Source organism: Physeter macrocephalus, chromosome 1 (assembly GCF_002837175.3).
Source record: "Physeter macrocephalus isolate SW-GA chromosome 1, ASM283717v5, whole genome shotgun sequence".
NCBI lineage: Eukaryota > Metazoa > Chordata > Mammalia > Artiodactyla > Physeteridae > Physeter > Physeter macrocephalus.
The window spans coordinates 98,759,931-98,767,890 of NC_041214.2; the positions used below are offsets into that span (position 1 = coordinate 98,759,931).

General features: G+C 37.1%; 1 long non-coding RNA gene across 1 annotated transcript in view; it reads right to left on the reverse strand.

Annotated features, from left to right (window-relative positions):
* Positions 1 to 2,375: 2,375 nt before the first annotated feature.
* Positions 2,376 to 7,960, reverse strand: part of LOC129392164 (uncharacterized) — a 139,851-nt gene continuing 134,266 nt past the window's right edge. The window contains exon 3 of the long non-coding RNA XR_008617527.1: positions 2,376 to 2,539. This is a non-coding gene — a long non-coding RNA (uncharacterized lncRNA). The remainder of the gene's footprint in view (positions 2,540 to 7,960) is intronic.

Genomic DNA, 7,960 nt, shown 5'->3' on the forward strand with positions numbered 1-7,960 from the left:
GTATATGTATAGCTGATTCACTTTGTTATAAAGCAGAAACTAACACACCATTGTAAAGCAATTATGCTCCAATAAAGATGTTAAGAAAAAAAGGGTGAATACGTTGTTCAGTAAAGTTCTTGGTGAAAATGAAAAATGTGTCTTTTATTTTTACTTAAAACCTAAGTCACTTTTTGGGCAACCCTATATTAAGAAGAGTACAAATGGATAGCCACTGGACATCCTCACATGTGGAATAAGAAAGAATACATTTCAGTTGTAAAACATGTGAAATACTATGAAAGATAAAGAGATGTAAAATATTGGAATAATTTCCTGAGTAGACAAGTCAGGTGGAAGCAGATTACTATGAACAAAACCTTCACACTATTCAGGCAGAATGTGCAACCCCTTTCTGATGACATCATGCAATTAGTTTCAGAAAATCCAAATATAATAAAATTGAAAAAGCAATATAATTATAGATATTGTCATACTATCTTCAACAAGACAAGAAAGTAAAATAATGAAACACGGAACTTCTCTGTCTAATAAAATATTAAGCTATACCAAAAGCCATAAACAAAACAAAGAAAAAAGTATAAAGTAGAAACAGGAAAAAAATTCTGCATAACTAAGAACATGGCCGGGCTTCCCTGGTGGCGCAGTGGTTGAGAGTCCGCCTGCCGATGCAGGGGACGCGGGTTCATGCCCCGGTCCGGGAGGATCCCACGTCCCGCGGAGCGGCTGGGCCCGTGAGCCACGGCCGCTGAGCCTGCACGTCCGGAGCCTGTGCTCCGCAATGGGAGAGTCCACAGCAGCGAGAGGCCCGCATAACACAATAAAAAAAAAAAAACAAAAAAAAACAAAAAAACATGGCCACATAAAAATAAATAAATAAATACCAAAAACAAAAAAATTAACCCTTTAGGAGCCTAATTATTAAGGTATTCAAAAACAATAGACCTTCTTTTCTTTCCATCACCCTTCTTACACGTCATACTGAGTCTGTCTCTAGACTTAATATTATATCTTACTACTTTTTTTTATCTCTTCTTTTTTACCTGAGTCCAAGACTTGACCAGTGCTCACTTGGATTGCAGCAACAGCTTCCTAACCATCTCTGTCCTTCTGCTGTTTCTGTTCCCTCACATTTCATTTCAGCAGTTGCAAGAGATACCTTCTTAAAATGTAATTCAGATCATATAGATCCTCTGCTTTAAATTTTTCTATGGCCTTGTATTTCAAACTTTTTCCAAGGCTCTGTATCACCTGGCTCAATGCCTATGACTCCAATCTCATCTTTTGTCCATCTTGCCCTTGCTTACCTTGCTCACCAGACTCCAACTCTGCCACTCTGCTGGCCTTTTTTCAATACTTCAACACCTCCCACCTTGGGTTTTTAGCACATTCTGTTCCTTCAGCCTGTAGTGCTTGCCTCCCCCACCCTTTCCTATGATTACATCTTATAGATCTCACTTCCTCAGAGAGGTCTTTCCAAAATACTCTGAAGTGGCACCTGAACACTCAATTATTTTTAATATTAGCACAATGTTGCTCTTCTTCTTGACATTTATCCCAGTTTACACTTATTCTTATTCACTTGATTGTTAATTTCTTTATCATATGGAATTTTCTACTAGACTATATGATCCATAACACTACATCTTTATCATTTACCATTGGATTCCCAGAGCCTAGCAAAATGCTGGCATATAAGAAACATGCAACAATTACTTATTAAATGAATATTTGATGGTGACTATGCTATCTAGGTTTACTTACAATCAATATTGTACAGATTATACATTTCAATTACCTATAGATCAATATTATAACTAAAGTTTTCATAACATCTGAATCAGATAGTTGTTGTTCTAACACATTTATATTTGAATAATCCAGATAAAACCAACACATTTGGAGAATGTGAGTCTTTGTTGACAACCAAATTACTTGTGTTTCATAAGGTGTTTATTTCCTATTACTCTGTATTTGAATGCATATGGCTGAATATTTATTTGTCCCAAGAATTGAAACTCAATAACATAAAACTATGGAATATTAGAGTTAGTTGAAAGACATTAAGTCATCTGGTCAAGTTTGTTCCTCAGTATTGGCATCTCTACATCTCTGGCAAAAATCATCAAGCTTGAACATTTGCTGGATTAGAGAGTTCATTAACATACAAGGCAGCCCAAGGTCTAACTCCTAGAAAATTTTTTCATTTACTTGGTGAAAATTGACACCATTTTTCCATCTTCTGACTTATCACAGTAGATTCCCTGTTTGACATCATGGCAGCTTGGTTATTTGAAAACAGCTTTTATATAAATAATGATAGCACTAAGACTACATTTACCTGGATTTCCAAAGAAATGTCACTTTTCGAACTTGTGACACAAATGCAGCACATCTTAGAGGTACTGGTCCAAAAGAGCGGAGTAAGATTTAGCATAAGTCTCCACACAAAGCAATCTGTTTCTTCTGCTGCATATCTACCTTACAGTTTTCCATCTCAGTTAACCCTTTGAAGAATTAATCAAGTTCGTGGTAATACCTGAAATTAAGAAAGATATATTGGATAATTGAGAAATGTTGACTTTTCAGAACTCAGTAAGGTGATATAATAAAGCATGGACAGAAGAAATAGCTAAAGATAGTTACTGACTCCAGAAAGAGACGGACTTTTCTATACTGCAAGGGTTTTAATCAATGAATTCATTCTTTTTTTTCTAACTCTTTTTCTGTGAATGACTTACCAGCTTACTAAGAGATGTTCATTAGCTTAATTCACTTTATAATTCTATTTGTAATAAAAATTGAAAATCTACAAAAATAAACTCAACAAGTGAATTTGTAATTCTTGTCAAAAATAACTTTTCCTCTTAAAGTATTATGCTAAAAATATTTTAGGAGCTAACCAAGGTGTGTGTGTGTTTGTGTGTATATGTGTGTGTGGGTATATATCTATATCTATATATCTTATGTACACAAACAATTTAGGTCAGTAAGGGACAGTGAAAAAAACTACAAAAGGAATCGTGCAATACAAATTTCTCCAAATTTCAATATTTTCCCAAAGCTAGACATATTTCACGGCTCCAGGATTTTCACATACATCTCAACTTGTCATCTTTGGCAACTGAGATTTTTACCCTTCTACCAGTGAGACCTTCATTTCCTTGGAATTGAAGGAATTATAGAGTGGAATTATAGTGGAATCATAGAGTGACTTCATACTGTGCAATTACAGAGTGACTTCCAGATATAAAAGATGGAGAAGAGAAGTTCATTTTTTTATTAAAACAAAAAACAGTAAACTTACTGATGCAGAGTGTCTGGAGGAAGGAGAACATTAATTAATATACATTTATGGATTATAACATAAAAGAAACTAAGTTTTATTGCTTTTACTTGTCCAGAATAGCTCAAATTTGAGAACATATTGCCCAGTACTAGCCCTACTGAAATAAATTAGGACTAAAGAATGATTTATTATTAATATAGCAAATGCCAGCAGAGCAGTGTTGGTTCTCTTTATGTCACAGTTATACTTGTCTATATGTTGGCTGCTTCCTCAGTTCTCATAAATAGGCAAATCATTCCCTCAGTTAGCTGTTTACTCTTTTCACTTTACTTACCAGCTTCACCTCCTCACAAAGAACAAAGCAAAATTTTCTAGCTGCATTCCTGTTAGCAGGGAGTTGGAGTTAGTGTTTTCTAAGATTTCTCCTAATGCTGAGACATTTTAGGTATGGAGTGACACAGCATAAATAAATTTATTTCTACTAAGAACCTGAATTAAAACATTCTTCTATATTTTCTATAATTCAAAATTCTTTAGTACTTCTTTGTACCCTTAGAGCAGGGATTGGCTTTTTTTTTTTTTTTTTTTTTTAAATAAAGGGCCAGAGAGTAAATATTTTAAGCTTTGTGGGCCAGTCTCTGCCCCAACTACTCAACTCAGCTGGTGTGGTAGGAAAGCAGCTGTAGAAAAGACATAAAGAAATGGTGTTTCTGTGTTCCAATAAAACTTTATTTACAGCATTCCCTCTTGTGAGAACACCAGAATCACAACTAGCTGCTGGACAATGATAGACAGGAAGACACTGGAACTCACCAAAAAAGATAACCCACATCCAAAGACAAAGGAGAAGCCACAATGAGATGGTACGAGAGGTGCAATCACAGTAAAATAGAATCCCATAACTGTTGCGTGGGTGACTCACAGACTGGAGAATACTTAGACCACAGAAGCCCACCCACTGGAGTGAAGGTTCTGAGCCCCACGTCAGGCTTCCCAACCTCGGGGTCCAGCAACGGGAGGAGGAATTACTAGAGAATCAGTCTTTGAAGGCTATGGGGATTTGATTGCAGGACTTCCACAGAACTGGGGGAAAAAGAGACTCCACTCCTGGAGGGCACACACAAAGTAGTGTGTGCATCAGGACCCAGGGGAAGGAGCAGTGACCCCAGGGGAGACTGAACCAGATCTACCTACTAGTGTTGGGGAGGTCTCCTGCAGAGGCAGGGGGTGGCTGTGGCTCACTGTGAGGACAAGGACACTGGCAGCAGAAGTTCTGGGAAGTACTCCTTGGTGTGAGCCCTCCCAGAGTCCACCATTAGCCCCACCAAAGAGCCCAGGTAGGCTCCAGTGTTGGGTTGCCTCAGGGCAAACAACCAACAGGGAGCGAACCCAGCCCCACCCATCAGCAGTCAAGCAGATTAAAGTTTTACTGAGCTCTGTCCACCAGAGCAACAGTCAGCTCTACCCACCACCAGTCCCTCCCAACAGGAAACTTGCATAAGCCACTTAGATAGCCTCATCCACCAGAGGGCAGACAGCAGAAGCAATAAGAAGTACAATTCTGCAGCCTGTGGAACAAAAACCACATTCACAGAAAGATAGACAAGATGAAAAGGCAGAGGGCTACATACCAGATGAAAGAACAAGATAAAACCCCAGAAAAACAACTAAATGAAGTGGAGATAGGCAACCTTCCAGATAAAGAATTCAGAATAATGATAGTGAAGGTGATCCAGGATCTCGGAAAAAGAATGGAGGCAAAGATCAAGAAGATGCAAGAAATGTTTAACAAAGACCTAGAAGAATTAAAAAACAAACAAACAGAGATGAACAATACAATAACTGAAATGCAAACTACATGAGAAGGACTCAACAGCAGAATAACTGAGGCAGAAGAACGGATAATTGACCTGGAAGACAGAATGGTGGAATTCACTGCTGTGGAACAGAAAAAAGGAAAAAGAATGAAAAGAAATGAAGACAGCCTAAGAGACCTCTGGGACAACATTAAACACAACAACATTTGAATTATAGGGGTCCCAGAAGGAGAAGAGAGAGAGAAAGGACCAGAGAAAATATTTGAAGAGATTATAGTCGAAAACTTCCCTAACATGGGAAAGGAAATAGCCACCCAAGTACAGGAAGCGCAGTCCCATAAACCCAAGGAGAAACACGCTGAGACACATAGTAATCAAATTGGTAAAAAATTAAAGACAAAGAAAAATATTGAAAGCAACAAGGGAAAAACGACAAATAACTTACAAGGGAACTTCCATAAGGTTAACAGCTGATTTCTCAGCAGAAACTCTACAAGCCAGAAGGGAGTAGCATGATATACTTAAAGTGATGAAAGGGAAGAACCTACAACCAAGATTACTCTACATGGCAAGGATCTCATTCAGATTCGATGGAGAAATCAAAAGCTTTACAGACAAGCAAAAGCTAAGAGAATTCAGCACCACCAAACCAGCTCTACAACAAACGCTAAAGGAATTTCTCTAAGTGGGAAACACAAGAAAAGAAAAGGACCTACAAAAACAAATGCAAAACAATTAAGAAAATGGTCATAGGAACATACATATCGATAATTACCTTAAATGTGAATGGATTAAATGCTGCAACCAAAAGACACAGGCTTGCTGAATGGATACAAAAACAAGACCCATATATATGCTGTCTACAAGAGACCCACTTCAGACCTAGGGACACATACAGACTGAAAGCGAGGGGATGGAAAAAGATATTCCATGCAAATGGAAATCAGAAGAAAGCTGGAGTAGCAATTCTCATCATCCAAAATGAAAATAAATAAGGAAACAGAAGCTTTAAATGACACAATAGACCAGAGAGATTAAATTGATATTTATAAGACATTCCATCCAAAAACAGCAGATTACCCTTTCTTCTCAAGTGCGCACGGAACATTCTTGAGGATAGATCACTTCTTGGGTCACAAATCAAGCCTCAGTAAATATAAGAAAATTGAAATCATATCAAGCATCTTTTCTGACCACAACGCTATGAGACTAGAACTGAATTACAGGGAAAAAATCATAAAAAACACAAACACATGGAGGCTAAACATTACACTACTAAATAACCAAGAGATCAGTGAAGAAATCCAAGAGGAAATCAAAAAATACCTAGAGACAAATGACAATGAAAACACGATGATCCAAAACCTATGAGATGCAGCAAAAGCAGTTCTAAGAGTGTTTATAGCCTACAAGCCTACCTCAAGAAACAGGAAAAATCTCAAATAAACAATCTAACCTTACACCTAAAGGAACTAGAGAAAGAAGAACAAACAAAACCCAAAGTTAGCAAAAGGAAAGAAATCATAAAGATCGGAGCAGAAATAAATGAAATAGAAACAAAGAAAACAATAGCAAAGATCAATAAAACTAAAAGCTGGTTCGTTGAGAAGATAAATAGGAGAAGTTACAACAGACACCGCAGAAATACAAAGCATCCTAAGAGACTACTATAAGCAAATCTATGCCAATAAAATGGACAACCTGGAAGAAATGGACAAATTCCTAGAAAGGTATAACCATCCAAGACTGAACCAGGAAGAAACAGAAAATATGAACAGACCATCACAAGGAATGAAATTGAAAGTGTCATTAAAAATCTTCCAACAAATGAAAGTTCGGGACCAGATGGCTTCACAGGTGAATTCTGTCAAACATTTAGAGAAGAGCTAACACCCATCCTTCTCAAACTCTTCCAAGAAATTGCGGAGGAAAGAACACTCCCAAGCTCATTCTACGAAGCCACTGTCACCCTGATACCAAAACCAGAGAAAGATACTACAAAAAAGCAAATTACAGACCAATATCACTGATGAATATAGATGCAAAAATCCTCAACAAAATACTAGCAAACAGAATCCAACAAAGTGTCACTGTTTGCAGATGACATGACACTATACATAGAGAATCCTAAAGACTCTACCAGAAAACTACTAGAGCTACTCAATGAATTTGGTAAAGTTGCAGGATACAAAATTAATGCACAGAAATCTCTTGCATTCCTATACACTGAAGAAAAGTCTGAAAGAGAAATTAAGGAAACACTCCAATTTACCATTGCAACAAAAAGAATAAAATACCTAGGAATAAACCTACCTAGGGAGACAAAAGATCTGTATGCAGTAAACTATGACACTAATGAAAGAAATTAAAGATGATACCAACAGATGGAGAAATATACCATATTCTTGGATTGGAAGAATCAATTTTGTGAAAATGACTATACTACCCAAAGCAATCTACAGATTCAATGCAATCCCTATTAAATTACCAATGGCATTTTTTACGGAACTAGAACAAAAAATCTTAAAATTCATATGGAGGCACAAAAGACCCTGAATAGCCAAAGCAGTCTTGAGGGTAAAAAACGGAGCTGGAGGAATCAGACTTCCTGACTTCAGACTATACTATAAAGCTACAGTAATCAAAACAATATGGTACAGGCACAAAAACAGAAACATAGATCAATGGAAGAAGATAGAAAGCCCAGAGATAAACTCACGCACCTATGGTCAACTAATTTATGACAAAGGAGGCAAGGACATACAATGGAGAAAAGACAGTCTCTTCAATAAGTTGTGCTGGGAAAACTGGACAGTTACATGTAAAAGAATGAAATTAGAACACTCCCTAACAC